Genomic DNA, 20,516 nt, shown 5'->3' with positions numbered 1-20,516 from the left:
TAATTTCAGAGTACAGAAGTAAAACTTTATCAAAACAAAAGCCTGCACAACTTTTGACATACTGCATTAACAATCCATACTATTTAAAAAAAATCAAAATAGCTCACAGCCCTTAACTGTAAGCCTTCAGCCTGTGGTATTGGGTAGGATTGCTTAAAAGGGTATTTTCAAACCTTTGGCATTGTCAATTTATTCTGCAAACCTTTATGCTATTGTATAGGACATATCAACATAGCAACCATGCTAGCTGAACTTCTGAATATGAGGGTCATCCCACAGGTCTCTGATAACTGAATTTCTGCCGATTCTGGAACATATTGGGTCAAACAGAGGAAGCAGCATCGATACTATGACTCCTTGTTTGAGCTTAGTGACCTTCACACAAGACAAGCCTAGAGCAAAAGATGTGTGGTCCACAGAGCAATTCCTAGAGGCAACCCTATTTGCAAAGGAGCAGATCACTTGCCAGCAAAAATTGCAATTACAAAAGCTTTCTTATTAAAAAAAGTTTGTTGGAACCTGTACATGTTTAAAGGGGGCTTTACCTCACCCTGATAAACTCCTTGTAGTTGTCATGGCGCCCACTTTTTCATTTAAGTATTCAGCATACGGATCCAATATGGTATATAAATACTTTTGCACATAAGACAACCACAACAAAGTAATGAACCACTGATGGGTAGTAAACAAGCACCTAAGAGCAGACTTATTTTGTGCTATTTTGTTATTGAGGCAAATATGACTATTATTGAAGATGACAAAATAGCATACATTTGCTTCCATAAGATCCTTCCTGGGGTCATTATTCACGACAATGATTAACATTAATTTTCTTTCATGTACAGAAGAAATATACTTTCATGTAGTTGTGACTAATATATTATCAAAGTTCATTGCTTCAAGAAAGAACATTTTCTGACTGACACTGGACACCCTGTACTACAGCCCTGCCATAGAAAATTAGTATCTAGTATCTTTGTGAAACACCTCTCTAGATGTGGTGGTGTCATCTTGTTTGATGATTATTGCTATTATAATGTAACCACAACCAGGATTCCAATGCACTTGATGTTGTACAAAGTAGTCCTTTCCATAAAGGAGTTTGATTATTAAAAAAAAAAAAAAAAGAACAAAAGGTGGAAAAAGTAAGAGTTAGCTGAGCAAAGTAGTAAACAATATAAAAGGACTTAGATAATTGTCCTAGTTTCAGCTGGGATAGAGCTACTTTTCTTCATAGTGGCTGGTACATATCATGTTTTGGATTTAGAAGAAAAATAATGCTGATAACACACTGATGTTTTAGTTGTTACAGAGCAGTGCTTACACAGAGCCAAGGATTTTTCTGCTTCTTGTGCTGCCCTGCCAGTGAGGAGGCTGGGGATGTACCAGAAGCTGGGAAGGAACACAGCCAGGACAGCTGACCCAGCTTACCAAAGGGATGTCCCATACCATGTGGTATCATGCAAACAAATAAAAACTGGGAGATTTGGCCAAGGTGGGGGGGGGGGGGGGGGCAATTGTGGCCCCTGCCTGGGGACTGCATCATTTGGTGGATGGTGAGCAATCGTATTGTGCATCATTTGTTTTGTGTGTATATTATTATTATTTTCCCTTCTTTTTCTGTCCTATTAAACTGTCTTTATCTCAACCCACAAGTTTTATCGTTTTACTTCTTTTTATTTATTTATTTTTATTCCCTCCCCTATCCCACGGGTGGGGGAGTGAACAAATGGGTGTGTGGTGTTTAGCTCTCTGCCAGGTTAAACCACAATGATAATAAAATAGCTTTAGGTATTTTACTATAAACAATATGACTGAGATTACTGAAAGAAACCCAGGGTTGAGAAGAATAGTTAAAGAACATCCTCAAAGTTGCGTTTCTGATATTTAACCAAATATTCATTATTTCCACAAGTTACTATGCCCTGCCATGAGTGGGGGCTTGGACCTAATGACATCCAGAGATCCCTTCAAGTTCAAATTATTCTAAGGTGCTGTAAGAGTAATGGTATAGAGAAACTAGAAAATAAAATTATATCACAACATTTTTGGTCTCAGGGATTGTTTTTGAACAGCATGCCTAACTATAATGAAAGGATATGGCCATATGCTTAGTGTAGCAACACTAAGCAACACTACTACCTACTAACAGGACTACTACTGCAGTCTTACGGCGCTCTGGTGAAATATAAATTAAGCACAACAAATGGAAGAAAAGCAGCTCTTTACAAATGTTCAAAAATCAAAATCATGTAGACAGACTGACAACAGAGCTAGCAAAACGAATACAGCTGACAACAGCCTGCAACTTCACGAATACAGCGAATGCTCTCCACCCCAACTGCCATTTTGCAGGAATCATCTTTATTATGTGGAATTCCAGCATCAGTCTGGACGATCCCAAACGCCTTGGTGCAAGGGCCGCATGGATGGGTTATTGTAGAGGCACTCTGACCCCCTCATCTGACCTCCTGCCCAGCACAGGCCACAGGTTTCACACAACGCATTTTTGGATCCAGCACAACAACAGGCAAATCAGCTAGGAGGTATCACTTGGAGCAGCAGCTGGCCCTTCTCAGGGGGGAGGACAGGTTACACTGTGCAGGATCGGCCCTTTTGGAGGAGGAAACCACAAGGCACATTTAATTTCAGCAAGAGGAAGCTCAACACAGCTTTGCCATGTAAAATACCAGCAGAATTAAACCATGTGGAGGAGAGGTAATTACTCATAGCTGGGTCACCAAGGAGGATGGCCTACATGCTCACAAGGAATGCAGGGCAAGAGCGATGTCTTCATAAGTAGCCTGGCAAAAATGTGCTGAAATTTCAGAGACACAAACCTAGATCCACTTGGATTTGCAGCTTTCCTCCAGCAACAAATGCAACCTAGATGCAGAGAGAACTACTCTCCCTCCAGCCTCTGTGGTAGCTTTATTATACCTACACCAGCACTTATCCTGCGTGTTCAGTCTCATTAGCTTCAGTAGGACTCTTCTTACCGCAAGATCAAAGGAGGCTTTTCCTGGAGGGTTTACGCCATTGATAATTTGGATAGCTGCAGTAAACTTAATCTATCTGGGCTACACTATAAAGATTTAAAGCAGTTGAAGATTAAAGTGATTCGCCTAAGACAACAGATGCAATTTGATGAAACTGAACGCAGGTTTCCACAAAGCCCAGGCTTAAAAAGAAGTCTCTTCACACATTAAAAGCCTCCAAATGCACATTTTGAGAATTAGGATTTTGCTATCACTATATAGGATATTTAAAGAAGGAAGATTTAGAAACAGGCTTATGCTTGTCTTTCTACCACTTTTCTTTCTTTTACCCTTTTTTTCTTTCTTAGCATATCTCAATTTTGACTATGAAAGTCACAATCAAATAGGTCATGCAAGTCTTTTGCATACGTATCTTATCAGCAGACAACAGCTCTGTGAGAGTGCTTCTCCAGCACACTCAGACCTGCTAAAAATACTGATTAAACACTTGTTCATTTTTACAGTTAATTCAGCATATGCTGCTCTAAGAATGGGCTAACGTGGCTGTCATCTTTCACTGCCATCCAGCTCTGTCTGCAATTGGGGTGCACGGGCTCCTTTGTAAAACTGCAAGTGAGCAGGCAGAAGGCATACAGGGTGGAATCAGGATGGGCACAAAGCACCAATAACGAGGGCCTTCTGAAAGCACATTTAGTTGTTCAATTTCTTCAAAACATTGAAGAAATAGGTATAGGTGTGACAACGAACATCTCTTTGGCTTTGATAATGACATTATGCACAGCTAGCCTGTTCTTTGGCTTGTTAAATTCAAAGTTTCCTGTGGGTGAGAAATGAACATTACATTGTCCCTGTTGTCAGGGCTTTCTGCCATGTTAATCTGATTATCTATGACAGTTACTGTCAGTTTGTTAGCAGAGATCCAATTATTCTGCTTGGCTTTTAAGTTCTCACATATTTCTGGCTATGGGCCTGATTCTGAGGTCTTCTTTGTCCTCATGCCTTCAGTGAAAATTTTGATGTAAAAAAAATGGGATTGGAACTGATACATGAGAATTTTATACCAAGTACTTAAAAATGTATGCATTTTTTATCTCTAGTGAGTATAAACAAAAAACTGCAAAACTGGCAGCTGAAGGAAAAAAAGAAACAAAAAAGGTTCAAGCACTTGAACTGCCTACACTGCTGTAATTGGAATTTACAGTGCTAGGGAAGAAGGGAGATTTTCCCCCCCATTCATTAAACTCTTTTTTTAGACCTTGGCTTTCCTTCTGTGTCAAAAAGAAGAGAAATACAGTATAGCTCTGTAAGTAAATATAACACATTTTAAACATAGAATAAAAATAGAATCAGATGGATCAATTTCCGAGACATTTGACATTGGAGACAGCATATTCATTCTGTTATTTTCTCTCTCTTACACATAGCTTTTCTCAGGTATGGATTTGCGTGGGATACACCAGTATGACTAGAAAGTGGCAAGCACATAGTAAGCTGCAGACATGAACAGAAGAGTAATAGATGTCCACATCATTATAATGTGTTCAGTGCTTAATCCTTGTGTGTTGCTAGCTTTAAAATCATCTCCATTTGAAGATCCAAAATTAATTTGCCCAAAGTCAGTTGTCACTTCTTAATGTCTTTGTCAGTAAAACCACTAATACACGGGCTTCACAAATTCTTGGTGGCAAACCTTTCTCATTCTAGTCTGTTCTAAATGTATTTTTTTCTATAATCTCTGTAAATAGAGCCTGTCTGTGCAAGAGATTTTTGCTGAAAAGGATCGCCCACCATTTACTACAATGGTGCAGTTTCACTGGCAATACTACCAGCAGGACCTTGGCACGACAGCGTCCTCTAGGTACTCACTATAATCCTTTAAAGCTCAATGAAATAACTGCAAAGGTAAAGGTGCTAGGAGATGGTCTTTTTTGCCTGTGCTCCATGTCTCCATCATTGCTATTAATCAATATTAGTGGTACTTGCAATAGTCAGCATCTCCCTGCCATACCCTCAAAAAAAAAAAAAAAGTTTTATTTGCCAGAGTTGCAGGTTTCTACATCAACACAAAAGTTCGTGGAAGAAGTCATGATGCCCTGGTGCTCACAAACTTTAGAGCCAAACTCATGCTGATTTCTTCCTAAACAGGGTTTGATCAACAAATGAATGCAGTTATTCCATCCTGGCAAGTCTCCCCTCCATCGCTGCCTGTCTCTTTCATTCACCAGAAGAACCCGGCAGTGTGACATGGCCCAGGGAGGGTATGATTCCTTATAGAAGGAATTCCTTTTAATGCATTGTTCTGGTCTATAACAAAGGGCTTTACAATCAGCATTTTGGGGAGCAAAGACTGTCCTTTCTCATTTAGTTTTTCTTTTTTTTGGAGGGTGGTGGGTTAACTGTCCTTTGGTGCTGTGTATAGCATCATCAACCACAATAAGCATGATACCAATGCCTTTTATTTACGTTCCCTGTAAAAACTCTGCCTCCCACTGACAAGATCAGGAAATGAAGGTAGCAGCCACCAGAATTAATTCAAAAGTACATTTCTTAAACTTTCTAAAGTTGGTATAAATTTCCATCATACCAGATACCCTGCCCAGCAACAACACCAAATACCAAGCCAAATTTCGTTGCTAAATATTAGGCGCAAATCATATATTCTCACAAACTCTGACATCTCACTCCATGGTAATTTGTTTGCAGAATTCCTTCCAAAATTGGCCTGATTATATTAGGTGTAACTTGGCAGAGACTCTTCAAAGTCAGCGGAGCACAGCCAGCTACCATCAGGCAATCTCACCTAGAGTTCCATTACTGCACATCTTAAAAATGATGAATGAAAGAAGGCAATAATAAAATAACAAAAAAACAGCATTCCCTTCTCTAGGGAATCTTAAAGATTGAAAAAGACTTCTCTTTTAAGTACAAACATAAAATATATGCTTGGATAACAGCAAGATCTTGGATGTTGCAGAGCAGAGATATTCTGTGTTACTGCTGCCCCTTCATCCTTAACACCCCTCTCCTAGCCAACTATGCCTAAGAGAATTGTGTAAAAGCATATGTGCATTCGGTGCATGAAGAGGGGGAAAAGAGCATGAGGTAATAAAAAAAATTGCATGGCTTCAAAGCTTAAGTCTATCACAGGCAAGAGCTAGAGAGAAATTCAATGAGCTCTCCCACCCTGCCTGCTATGTTATCAAACAATCCTGTGCTCTGTGGGCTTTTATACCATATCAGGCTGCACAGATGATGCTTGAGCCAGCCTGCTGACCTAGATGGGCCAATTACCTATATGAAGAGCCATGCAGGTGTACTAGGAAAATGTCTGTCATACTAATTCAACTCACCCATGGTTTCACACAAACACAGGTTTCACACCAGAGCCTTGCAAGGTCCGTCATGTTGCATGGATGAAATTCATCTGTCTGTTACACCTATCCAATCCAACCCCATTGGAAATGATCAGATTTTGAGGAGTAGGTGGAAGCACAATCCAGCCCACACGCTTGAGTCTGGGAGTCAGGATTACAGAATTTATTAGATAGCTGCTGGCAGGTCCCTAGAGGATTGTACCAACCAGAAGCTGCATATATCTTGCTCATGGCATTGCCTGGGATTTTCTGAAACCCATTCTAGAGCAAAAATAAAGGGCTTCAAAATTTTAGTGAGAAGAGAAAGCCAAAGACAGTACACAGGTCACAGACAAGCTCCACACCTCTCCTACAGAGAAGATGCTTCTGCTGATGCCTTAGCTTCCTTCCTATGGATAAGAGGTGGCTATTCTGCTCTAGTAAAAACAACTGAAACTTTCATTGCTGAGTTAAAGCTTCAAACTGGAAGAATGTGATTTCATAGTTAAAGTGAGGAGCGGAAAGGAAAAAAAACAAAACCGTTTTATGTCAGCAGCCTTGAAGCTTGTGAAAGGAAGGAGAGCATTTCCACTTTCAAGAAAGTTGAGTTTGGCCCTCACAACTACCTTTCTTTTGAATCCAATTGCAAATAAAACTCCAAGGGACACATGGCAGCCAACACCACCAACCACCCTGGTCTGCCACCCTTCCTAGCCATTCTGAGGGCACAACACATACTCAGGTATACACATAAAATGCTCCACTCTTCTTTAAGCCAGGGGTGCTTGTGTTAGACTACAGAGTCAGGAACAGCCTACAGCTGGAACAAATTGAACATGGTGACAGTTCTTCTGCATTACCTCAGAGAGGCAAAAGCAGATTAATTCAGTCTTAACTTGTATAAGGTCTCGAAGCGCTTTAGACTAAAGGTGCAAAACAGTCTGGATGAATAACTATGTTGAATCCAGCTGATAATTACCAATACAGTATGAAGATAATAAGTCAAAACAGTAAATTCAGAGAGAATGTGACGCTACCTGCAGCTTGATCTGTTATTAAATACAGTAGTGTATTAGATGAAGTGTTTATATAGATATATCACTGTGATAAACCCTTAAGAAAGTACAGGGATCTGAAAGACAGAAGAAAAAACATTCTTTATACAATTAGTATTTTCTTTATAGGCCACATTTTCTTTATTGGCACTTTCAGGCCAAAGGAAGGGACAAAAATCAGCAAGCCAGATGGAAACATGTTCATGTAAAATCCCCACCAAGTGTTGGTGAATTTACATGCAGGTAAAGAATTCGAAATCCTGTAAATATTTAAATTTGTATCACTACATTTTAAAATTAAAGCTTGCTCCCTTGTATGCAGCCTTTCTTTCCAAGATGCATGTGCAGTACACAGCCAAGGCTCTGAAGATGCTTGGAGCTATTTCCATAGCAACACACAGTGTGGTGAGGTAATACACCTGAGATACTAATGACCTCAGCGTGGAGTCCGGATGCGCACAGATAAATGAAATGAGATGGCTGAAAATCTTCACATTTCAGTGGGTTTTTTAATGAGCAAGAGAATGAACCCATAACAAAGATTTCCAGATAAAATACTTCTTTTTCTTTCTCTCTCTTTTTGCCACCCCCAGGGTGTATACCCTTGTTAAAAAAAAAAAAAAAAAGCTACATATGTATCTTCAGTAGCAGCAAAGCTGACACAAACAGATTGCTCACCTCCTTTTGTGCTTCCGCATGTACACAAATGCTCTTACGCATCCTGGCTGAATACAGTGAAGTCAGTAAAGAGCTCCCATTTACTTCACTGGGACTAGCATGAAGATTCAGTTTCCCTTCTGAAGTACCTTTTTTGTACCCTTTCCCCTAAGAAATTCCCCAGTTATTTTTTGCCAATGGGGACGTGAGCTAAAATATTATCTTTAAGCCCATAACACTGATTTTTGAGGGCATAAAGGAGAGCAGACAACATTTACATTTAACATATTAAACATCCTGCTATTTGGAACTGGATAAATGCCTGCCAGACATGTCAGTGGCTCTGAATACAGTCTTCCTGACTTGCCCCTGTCTGGTAGGGGAAGATCGGGAGTGACTGAGAGGAAGAAGAGGAAAAGTAAGGTTCCCTTTCACACAGACGAGGGGAGTCAAACCTCATATTCCAGACAAAAAACTCCTTCGAAAGACAGTGCTTCTCCTCACTTGCACCCCTATTTATGGGCCACTTTGCCCATACCACGAGGGTGGCAACTGTGGCTCAGGCTCTGGCATGGGATGGCTTTAGCTGTCTGCTTTGGGTGAGCACAAGAGCTCAGCCCAGACCCCTCCTATCCTTGTGCTTCTGCATAAACAAATAAACATGTTAAACAAAACTGAACTCAAAAACAGTTTGGACCTACACTTGAAAATTATGGTAGATATGGCCAGTCCCATGTAATGTAAAAGGAGTATGAAAACAAACGATAGTGCCAAGGCTGGCCTATTTTCCAGCATATCTAAGAGTAGTTTTCTTTCAGCCCTTCCCTCTTGCAAGTCAAACCTCTTGCTAGTCTGCTGATTTCACTGAGATGTAATGATTGCCAATAGATGAGAAATGTTTCTCATGTGCACATCATCTTGTTATGACTCATAGTCAGCTATGCCAGCGATTCCTAAAGTTGTACCTACCTCCAGGACTCTATACACGTCACTGCTGAAAGCCAGGATTTAACGAAGAACAAGTCATTTTAATGAAACACCCCAGCAACACTGAGTGAGTGAGTGGGGTTGCAAGGAGCAGAGTAACAGTCTTTCTTAGCAATTACTTCCTCCTTGCCTTTCTCATAGCCCAGGGTAGGCATGTAACTGCTAATTTCTAGCTACCTGCTTACCTTTCGCTCAAAACTCTGCCAAGCTTTATTCTGTTTTTGTGCATGAGAAATCAGTCTGTGAAGCAGCAGGTAAGTACTGGTAATGCCAAGAAATAAGTCAGTCTATGGATAAACGCACATAGCAGAGAAGCAGAAAAAAGAATCACATCATAAGTGGCTTGAAAATGAAGGTATGCAAAAAAAAAAATCCTAATTCTAATCACACATCTAAGGAGCTGAGCATGGGGCTTACCCTGCCACAGCCTCATTGCTCACTCTGCAGGGGAAGATTTTCTAATGAGAGAACTGGGTCAGTAAAACAGGAGTCCAAGCTTGTCACTTTAGCAGTTTAAACACAAGTCAAGTTAATACATAAACACCAGGCTCTGACCCAAAGAATACGAATAGATGCCACACTGCCTTGGAGACAAATCACTGATAAAACCAATTTTGCAGTTCTGATTTTTGAGTCTTACTTTAACTGAATTTTCCCAGAGTGTGATATAAATAAATAAATAAATAAAATCAACAAAACAAACAACACAGTTTTCACTTGTGTCACAGATTCTAAGCTTTTCCTTGTGAATATTTATAAGCTGTAAATTATAGCAATTTGCATTGTTCACTTCATGCCCAAAAAAGCAAATGTCACATTCCTTTCACTTACCTGATATTGATGTTGATAGGACTACCTGGATTTGAAAGCAAACATGATTTGGCTTCAATTGGTATACGATTTCAGATAATACTATATTGACAGGGCTCAATATTATACTATATGTCAGGAATATTCAGCATGAGTCTAGATAAGGAAAGCATAATATTACTTAGAATTGCACTTTACTGTAATTAAAAGTGCCCAGTAATATTTATGATCTCTTCTTCTTAGCAGTTACTGCAAGATTTAATGGAAATAAAAAAGCAAATTTTGAAAAATGATATTTTATTGCAATTACGTTCATATTCCTGGCCTTCACAAGAAGTTGAAGGCCATTTAGTGGACTGAAATAGAGGAAATGGGTGTAAGTCAAGAGAATACCCAACTATGGTGTAAAGAGAATGTGAGTCTCTGGTCACTGAAGTATGAAAGTTAAGGTCATAGAGCATATGAACTAATGCATGGAAAAAGGCAAGTTTGCTTCTGAATGTTGGGTAATTCTAATCTACATCATAGGACTACGGGTTGGAGATATCTCTGTCACCAGTTTTTGTATTACTGCATGAAACATTTCATATGGAGCCATTTTACGCCTATGTGCTACAACTTCTAAGGGAAATCAGAGTAGAGTCCCAGAAGACCACACTCTCGTCTCCTTGAGATTTCCAGTGCTTTTTTGTTACAGTAAAGTCAGAAATACACTGAAAGTATTTTCTGGCTTACGGTATTTGGTATTTTCATTTCTGGGATGCGAGATTTATGCAAATTCATATACAATAACAGAGAACTTTGAAGCTTCTAATATGTCTTTTCACAGCTGAAGGGTTGATGGGAATTTAGCATTTTCATTCAGTGGTTTTCCCTTTCCTATGCAAAATATTACTCTCTCCCTCACAAAATTTTGTTTTGTGGAAATTACTATTAAAATGACAACCTTAAATAATAATACAGCCTTGTTGTCACATCCCTGTTGGTACTGTCAGTTTAAGCCACAGTTGCTCTTAGGGTGCACTTCTGAGCACAGAGCACCTCACACAGTGCTGTTACCTGAGGGATGCTGCTTTTGGCCATTTGTGGCAGCATGCTTCATATAAAATGAGATACTTGGGGAGGAAATTAGACAGCCAGCTCCAATTGAATTGCAATGAGATCTGAGGACTTATTTCCCATAAACTTTGAAAACTGTAGTGAGTATCATGGCCTGGCATGCAGATAAATGAGGAATGCTATTCTGACTGCTTCCTGCTACACAGTGCAGTGTAAATGTGTTGGTTTGCTGCAGTCTTACAGCTCTCTCCTCACCCTTGAAGCCTAAACCATTCTGTCTTTTTGAAAAAATGGTTTTATTCTAAGCTGAACTGACAAACCTCTTCACAGTTAAAACTAGCTTCGGGCAATTGGTTACTGAATTAAGCCACTTTTTTTTTTAGCTGATTTCTGTTCTGTAAGGCATTTCTTTCTACTTCATCTAACTCTTCCTTTCAAGCAGCATTCAGATTTGCCTTTTTTTTTTTTTTGAATGTGTAATATTTGCAATACTGAGACAATCAGTGAAAACTCCATAGTTTCTGATAGGTGAATATCCAGTTCACTCTCTGAATAGAAAGAACTGGAAAATTGGTAAAGGTAGAGTGGAGAAAGTACTTTTGCCATACTGTTTGGTCCTGACAGAGCCTTCTCTGAAGAGCACTTACTTGAGCTGTCGAAGATAGATGATCAAGTAGAACAGAATAGTACCAGACTACTTTGAAAGATGGACGTTGCACATTCCTCTGTCTTAGAAATCATTTCCAAAATGGTTTTAATCCTCCACTGTACAGCTGAAATATCAGGGAAACATCACATCCTAGCTAACAATGGAAATGAGAAAGCTATTGACAAAGACAACATGCAGCATGCGGTTTCCATATGGATAGCCTTAGGCTATTATATAATCTACCATGTCATCATTCAAGAGTACAGATCAAACTCCACTCTTTTTCCATCCTTCTGCCTTGTGCTGCTTTCCAGTTTCTGGTTCAGTCTTCTAAAGGATTTTTGGCTCTACATCATCCTTACATTTAATTCAGAACAGTCCCATTGTCTGGTAAAGGAGCTGCCAGACTCTTTGCTAAGCTGAACAGCAGACCAGAACTAAACAGCTTCCCTGCAATAAGTAGTGACCTCCAGAAATTAACCAGAAAGTGGAAGAGAAATCCCACAACTGAACTGAGTGATTCAGGTGGATAAAAAACAGAATCCATGCATCTTTTGCATCCTCTGTAATGAGGTGTTAGAAGTGAGAAAATGAGAAGCTAATGCTTCTGTCATCCAAAATCTGAAGACCGTTGTGTTTGGATAGCAAGAAAGGTAATTTTGATATCAAGTGGGATGGCCAGTGAGCCTCCTTGCTTCACAAATGAAAACCAAAATGACAATTCCAGTTAAGAGCCAGTCTTATCTAACAAGATTTTTTTAGATGAAGCCCAACTGATTGAAATGGAGACTGTTTAGAAGCTTTTAAAGTCCATTTCTAAAAAAGCTAAAAAAGAGCATTTTCAGATTACCAGGTACTATTAACAGAAGTGTCTTACTACAGTCTATTAAGAAAAGCCCCAAATTTCCCAACATTTGTTAGAAGTGTGATCTTATTTCCAGTGCCTGGAGAAGCAGTAGGTAATTACAAAACAGAGAGAATAGCTGGAGGAAGATAAGAAAAATCATTATGTCACATGACCTTGAATTAGACTGATTGCATATTAAAAAGCTACAGCATTACCTCTTGTGAAATCAATGGGAAAGCTCTCACCAACTTCACTTGGGAAAAGTTTTAACAAAAGGTTTACTTAGTGAACACTTGGGTCATCCTACAGCATTTATAAAGGTTACAGCAGTTCTTAATGAGGAATCTAATTAAGATTTCTATGGTTTCTACATAATCACATCCAATTTACTGTACTATAAGAGAAATGAAGTCAGTCACGATTGTTGTTTTTTCAAAAGATTAAAGTCCCAGTGCAGGGGAAGGGACAAATATTTTGTATCTATTCATGCATTAGAAATTTGTTTTGAAATTTGGAAGATGCACAAAATTTTGAGGGAAAGATAAAAAGGACAACAAAAGGTTAATTAGTACCCTTTTTGCAAGTGTCTTAATGTCTTCCTCATCTCACTTTTTGGAGGAATTTTCTCACTAGCTACGATTTTGTCACTTACACTTTTACGGCTGAAACAGTTGTTTTTTTTTCTTTTTTTTTTTTTTTTTTTTAAGAGGACACTAGAAAGCAGAAGGGCCAAAATGAGAGCACTTCTTTCCCAACAGAATAGCAGGAGTAAGTAGAGGATCTTGCAATGGACACAGAGTACTTGATTCACCCCAGGAAAGTGCCCACCAGGGCAGACCTCCAGCGTATGGAATTGGCGTTACTTTTAGCAGCATCTTCAGTGTGCATAAACACAAGGATTTTTCATACCCCGAAGTATGATTTTGACAGCTTTTTTATGCAGAAAATTTAGCTAGGAATAAAGAAAACATCATATGTTAATTCTTCCAGGCAAGTGAAAATGAGCCAGCTGTAACTGTAAGAGTTGATGTCCTTCCTTCTTTGCATTGACTCTTTAGCAAAATGTAGTTATTAGGTATGAAATGATGTACAAATTACTGAATGCAAAACTCATGTTTATCTTCCAGGTATTCTCCAGATAACCCTGCAGTAATTTCCCCTCACAATCAAGTAAACAACAGGCTCTCTGGGGGGTGGAACTTATACATAACTTGTCATGTAAGTAGAGAATAATTAATTACACTCTTATTTACAGTTTGGCTGATAAAAGCATTAAACAGCAAGTAACAAGAAGAATTCCAAGGTGCTGAAATGTTTACTCTCACCGCCTCAATATGTAAACACAAGTGAGATAAAAAGGATTTGGCACTGTATTACAGTGTGACACCTCATAGTGATGGGGCTGGGTTTTTGTAAAACCAGAGTCACAGATGCCTCTGTCCTGAAGCTGAAATAAAATTTTGCTGGTGCTCCATGAAGCAACAAAACGTTCTAAATGGAGCAATAGTCTTAAAAGCCATGAAACTCGATTATCTGCTCTGAGGTCCTATAGGACCCCATACATTACTCAGCTTTTGATCTGAGATACATCTTTGATTCTCCTATATTTTCTTAAGTCAGCTATTTTTACTGTTCCCTCACTCCACTTGTATTTACAAACCTCAGCAGCTATATCAATAGTAAATCAAGAGATTTGGACACTAACTTGTCTTGCTAATTACAAAACCACAGATTTCTGCAAAGAAAGCAAGAAACGGGAACCATAACCAAACAACCAATAAAAAAAAAAAATAAAGACAAAGCAGTTACAATATTCATGCCATATGCACTTGCACCCTGTTTAATATTTCATTCTGGTAGCACCAGGACACCTACCAGAGGTCTCTTAACACCTCTCTGAATAGGTGCAGATATGGTCACACTAATGCACTGCGCTCACCAGTGAAACACGTAAACTGTTCTTACTCTAAGTAAAAATGAGGGCCTAAAATTTCAAATTGCAGTCATAAAAGTAAGCTAAAAGGCAGAAGGGAAGAAAAAAAAAGAGGAGGCGGCAGCTTTCATTTGAACCATGAAAAAGTAATTCCCTGGGATTAGCATATGTTATTGCCTTTGCACATTCTTTTCTGAATTAATTTCACTGCATCTGGATAATGATCTTAACTCACCAAGTGCAAATAAATCAATGCCAAAAAAGTTGCATTAATCAGAATAAATGGCTTTAAGAGATGGGAAAGCGAATGTACAGACACTTTTATAGGTCACTACTTAATCCGGCCCCAAGGTCACCAGAGAGCAAATGTCGTTGCCTTCTGGTGGCAGTAGATAAGCCTGCCTGGGACATGTGGGCGTAAGGTTGGTCCTGAAAAAACAGGGGACTGCAGCATGAACAGCAGCCTCAGCAGAGGTGGAGGTTGGACTGGCAGAAGAAGCACTTCACTTACCCATCCCTGGGACAAGTCCAGTTTTCACCACCCTGGTAAGCAGCTACAGCTCTGTCTGCCCAGAGGTGCAACAATGGTGGAGGGTAGAAGCATGGGGCAGGAAGGAAACGTGGCCTTTTCCATATAAATGATGTTCTGGAGTCAGTCACACAGTTCTTTATTTCTGATGTTAGGAAAGGGAAGAGCAACATAAGTGAGAAGGATTCCCATGCGCTAAATTACTATCAAGCCAAACTGAGTGATGGCCCTAAAAATTATAACCAACCACGCGGTATGTATGCAAGCTCCCTCCAATAAACCCAGTGATAAATGCTACTTATTCCTTTCTGTAAAGGAGTGCAAGATTGGCAGCTGAAATTGAAATATTCACATGGGTATTAGCTATTATTCATTTACTGCTGCTATTATTCAGTTCTGAAGAGAGAAAAAACATTCCTAGCCACTCAGGTTATTCAAGATTTATTTATTTTTTTAATTCATATTACCATAGGATTCAGGCATTACTTCATGAAATTTAACAGCTTACGGGTCTTGACATATGTTTAATTATCAAGCAGTACTTGAGAGTGTTTTTTTTTTTGTACCCACACTATTTTATCTATATTTCTTACTGCATGTATATCAATACATATAGCAAGTACAGCTTGTAATAAAAGCAATGTGTTATTTTGATTTTAAAAAGGATTAAGAAGCCTAAACCAGTAATCTAGAAAATAAAATTGCCTGTGACAAAAGAGAAGAAAACCAGATCTGTCCCATTCCCCAAAACAAAGCAGCCAAAGAATCTTATCCACATATCTTATCCGCTGGCACAGTCTGCTGACCCACTTCCCTGCAACCAAGGCACAAGAAGCGGATTGCATCCAGGAGGATTTGTGAAAGCTACATCTCGAGCCTTGTTTCTTTCAAAGAGCTGTCAAGTCCATATCACATGGCATTTCACAGACTAATTTCAGCCTTTCAAAGGGTGTGTATCAATTTCTTTGAGTCTGAAATCTGTGGTTTATAAAACAATGGCAACAGTAACAAAGTCAGAGAACAAGAAAAACATTATGCAGCTTGACATGAACACAAATATTTTAGGAACATCGATTACATTTAAAGAACATAACAAAAACACATGAACAAGAAAAACACAATTTCTTCTGTATAAACGAACTGCCACAACAGCACGTTAAATCATGAGAATCAAAAAAGTAAATGAACTCAATTAAAGTTACTAAATGGAAAGCAGCAGGGAATATGAAGTGAAACAATGCAGTTTCACTGTGAGCTGCATGAAGCACCTAAGTAAATACACAGATGAAAAAGAAAGCACTTTAAAGCTGATTTTTCTTCTGGAGTTCATATTTAAATTTACTAGCAATAAGGAGGATGCTTTATCAATACATTTTCATATGACATTAATTTTTAATGACCAGACAAAGCACAGAAGGAACTGATGGTATTACTGTTTCTACTACAACTTAACACGACATCTCTGTGCCAATTCTGAAGTGTTTTGTGGACAACACCAAGTAAAAAATTGTAGAGATATCTAATCAACCAGTTACCAAAACAATTGACATTTTCTTGATTAGTTCTGTGCAGTTAAGTACAAGAAGATTCTATAGACAACAATACAATGAACAATACCAATTATTTGTGAAACCTTTACGCTTTGTGGAGATCCAAACACTGGAATCTTATATATTAAATTACCTTGTAATTGCATGCCAAGTCTTATGCTCTTGTTTTGCAATACTGAGAATCCAATGCAGGCAATGCTTTACATAGTCAGAGTTGAGTAATCACTTGGCTTTATATCACCTCTAAAAATCAAGTTAGATTTAAAAAAAAAAAAAAAAAGTTCACATGTTAAGGTTTTAAATATTTTGGAGAGAATAGGGACATCAGGAGTGTGACAGCCCCCCTCTGTTTACTTCTAGACAAGTAATGTAAACACAGCTTGAATAGGTACATTATAACATATCCCAGACACAGGCTGTCAGACTTTTTTTCTTCTTCACAAGAAAGCCTTGTTCTTGGATGCAAAAGATTAAAGGGTATTGATATAAGAAGGACAATCCTTTTAATAGGTTAGATAAGCAACTCAGAGTTTGTATGCCTCTTCAGACTCTCTGGACTAATAGTTCGGACACACAAATTTATGCAATTCAAGGCAGTTTCTCCCTACTAGCAAGAGAATTGTTTCTCATGCTTTTTCAGTATTTTTACAACTAATAAGAGAATAAGTGCTCATTGAAATGGAAACACTATCCAAAAGTGTTGGCCAAACTCTTCTGTGCATCCAAAAAACTAAGTGGAAAGTCACTAACGTGAATTTCTTTGTTTCATCCAGGTTTTCTTGGTTCAACTCATAACATACAGAAGGGAAATAAGAGCAATTAGATTTCAGTCATCGTCACTAAGACTTCAGAGTGAAATCCTGACTATAAAAGGAAGCAGAAGTTAATTCTGGATTTAAAAAATTGGGCTGAAACTTTAATATTCACCTTCCATTAATGTTCTTCTAAATCTCACAAAGGGCTTTGAAAACCTTAGTCCAAATGACTTCATTCAAAACTGCTGAAATTACCCAGAAGCTTTCATGAACAAGAGATAGTGAAATTCATCTGCTTTCTGCAGTATAAACTCATACACAGCCTGAAAGGTGCATTTAAGAGATATGAACTTCAGTTACAACATCCAACAAGTCTAACATGAGTTTCAAAATCACAGCGAAACCAGAGGCTAGGCAAGTTTCACTGTGGTGCTTAATAAATATTAAAGAAAACGTTCTAATATCAGCTCTGAACTCTGTGCAAATCCAACCTCAGGTTTTGGCAATGCTGTAGACTGACACAGAATGCAATCATTTATTTCTCCTTGTATTAAAGGGGGCAGAAACAAAAATGACAGGGGAAGAAAACTGGCATTCAGAAAATACTAATAACCCTTCTCTCCAACAGCTGGAAGCTTTTTCTTGCACAATGGGGAAAAATGAAGGTAGAATGTTTCCAGACATCCATCCTTTCAGCACCACATATCAAAATCCAAGAAGCAATTTTGTGTTAATGAAGTTTGAAGTTGTTGTCAATACTCAAAATGTCATGATTTTTTGAAGTACAAAAAGCCCCCAAAGGTCTTGTCATATACTGCTAGAAACACCATAGTCCTCACTTTTCCAGGTAACAGAAAGCTTTTAAATGAAATTTCATTTGAAATTCTGTATTCAAGGATGAAAGGAAACTTTCAACAATGTTTTAATGTGGTCTCTGTGGCCCCAGATACCTTCTCCCCATGCTGTCACATGGGGCAGAGGAGTCAGCAGGGCACAGAAACCTGGCCACAGAAGTGATCCCAGATGCCAGGGGTTGACCAGAACCAGAACACCTCCAGTTTTGTTGCTGGATTCATCCCATCTCCATCTCTAATAAATCAAATTTTGGGAATCTGGTCTAAGCAAGTTGGATTTGTGCTATCTGGACTGGGATGGCCGGGTCTGAAGGGTAAGTTATCGCACCTTAGCACCTATATTCAGCATCTGGGACGAGCAATACCCTCCCCTCCACTGACTGGACAGCAAAGTACACGTCCTAAATGGCTACTATGGGGCAAAACATCTCTCTCCCCCCAACACAAGCCTCAGCTGCCATGGAGAGGTACCAGAAAGCAGTTTCTCCATCTGTGACGAGAAGACCTGATGCCAACACAGGCTGCTTATCCATTGCTCCCAGGCTTTCCCATTGCAAATGCAGCTGCGCTTCATTGGCAAACAATTTTAATATGGTTATGCTGCACGCAGACCAATTCTGATGCTTTCTGCTCGTGGAAGCAGTCCCACTGAGTTTAACAGGATTACACATGCGAGAGGCAGCTTGGCCCCGCGCCTGCCAGCTCCGGAGCCATGGAAACACCATTTTTCTGTGCAGACTGCTCCATGGCTGCACACGCAGCGAGTGCAGCCTGCATCACGGCAGCTCTGCTGCTAGCAGTAGCTGACCCGATTAGACTAAAACAGATTTAGGAAGAAGTACCTCAGATGTAATCACATCTCCAGATTGCACTGCAGGCCTATCCAGCCAAAGGGCCAGTGAGTAATTGCTACCAGCGCGGGGACACGCAGTCCCAGATCTTGCCCCCACTTGTGTGAACCTGCTCAGTTCGTTTGGTCTCTGGTGCGTTGGGTCAGGCTGAAGCTTCACAGGCTAGCTCTCCATGTGCACTCTTTCTAAAGGGCATTTCTAAATTCCCAAAAAGAGCAGTTCAGAAGCTATACTCCGCTTATGGCAGTCTAAGAGGCTGGCTGGACCTCCACTCAGACAGGGAAAGTCTCATCCAAGCCTTCTGAAGCCTCATGAAATGAATAAGTGGAAACAAAGCCAGATGGCAAAATTCAAAATTGAACCTACACTGCTCGTGCTGCATATGTAAAATAACATTTTTTTTCTTTTTTTCTTTTTTAGTTTTTACAATCAATATAGATTAAGCAATGCAGGAGCATGATCCTGCAGATGTTGGGCCAGTTACTAATTCACTGAGCTACCCAAGCAAGGAAGGATTATTTTACCTAATCAAGACAGAGCACAGTATTTAAGACAGAATATTTGCATCAAAACAGACAATTTAGAATTATAAATATTGTTGAGCCTGAAATGATGATTGTTAATCTTTCCTCATACAACAATGTTCTGCTGACATACATTGTAAATCACTTCCCCTTGCTTGCAGTAGATGAAGCCATCACTCAAAATGCTCAATTATAAATCTGAATACAATTAAAAAGGTGAACTTCCTTTAGTTTTACTGCAGAAGGGCAATGCTGATGGAATAATACCAATGTTAATGCATTACTTGTGACTGAAATTTGGTCTGTACTCATTGATTGACTCATTCCTGTAGCCAGCACAGGCAGCAGTTCTCTCTCCCGGATCCTATTCCCCTCTCTGCAAGTGCATTGTGCATGACATGGGCAGGTTTCAGAAATATATGCCAGGTGAGCTGTATAGATATGAATTGCAGCTAGATCCCAAACTCTGTGAACACATTCTTTCTGGGACCCACCTTACACCTCTAAAAAATGTACGGACTAATATGAGAAAGATTTTTTTTAAATCAATTATGGATAAACTGTTTTGAAAGGATGTGTACATCTATTATAAAAAACAACTAGAAAATATAACTCATTATCTTCATTTCTGTATTAATTACAGGAAGATAAGATTTATGGTTTACAATCTGCAATTAAATGCAGGTATAGAACCATTACAATATAAAATACTGCATTGTTAATTTTCATTTTCCTATAGAGATGAGATAGACATTAACAAGTACATGAACACTAGTGCTAATTCTCTCTACCCCTCTCAGTACCTTTAGGTGCCAGGATTTAATTATCCTTTGTCCCATGGTAATCTGAACTTCCTGTCTTTGTTGAAGTATGAACCTAAAAATAACTACTTCCAGTGCAAAACCGTACTTCACCAAAGTGCAGTCAAGCAAGGTTTTACAGTAGTATCGCTGTCAAACCATTTAAGAGCCCTACAGATCTTCTATAGCAGTGATATTCTGAGTGCTCAGGCTGTGTCAATGCAGGAATATAATAGGAATCAGTTCGCTGACCAAATGAATGCTTGTAGTTTATGTTGCTTTATTTACTAAATAATCGCAGATA

The 20,516-nt window shown here is 39.0% G+C and overlaps 1 protein-coding gene across 4 annotated transcripts in view; it reads right to left on the bottom strand.

The window, feature by feature from the left end:
* The window catches only part of PTPRO (protein tyrosine phosphatase receptor type O), a 155,484-nt gene that overhangs the window by 115,874 nt on the left and 19,094 nt on the right, over positions 1-20,516 (bottom strand). Inside the window, exon 2 of one of the 4 annotated variants that reach the window (XM_066999087.1) lies at positions 14,861-15,023. The exons of 2 other annotated variants lie outside the window; for them this stretch is intronic. The gene's annotated coding sequence lies outside the window, so the exon portion shown is untranslated. Of the gene's footprint in view, positions 1-11,567; positions 11,588-14,860; positions 15,024-20,516 lie in introns of those variants that run through there. One more of the 4 variants, XM_066999097.1, reaches the window with a different exon arrangement.

This window comes from Anser cygnoides, chromosome 1 (assembly GCF_040182565.1).
Source record: "Anser cygnoides isolate HZ-2024a breed goose chromosome 1, Taihu_goose_T2T_genome, whole genome shotgun sequence".
Taxonomy (NCBI): domain Eukaryota; kingdom Metazoa; phylum Chordata; class Aves; order Anseriformes; family Anatidae; genus Anser; species Anser cygnoides.
Note: the sequence above shows the minus strand (reverse complement) of the source record. Positions and strands in the feature narration are given on the sequence as shown.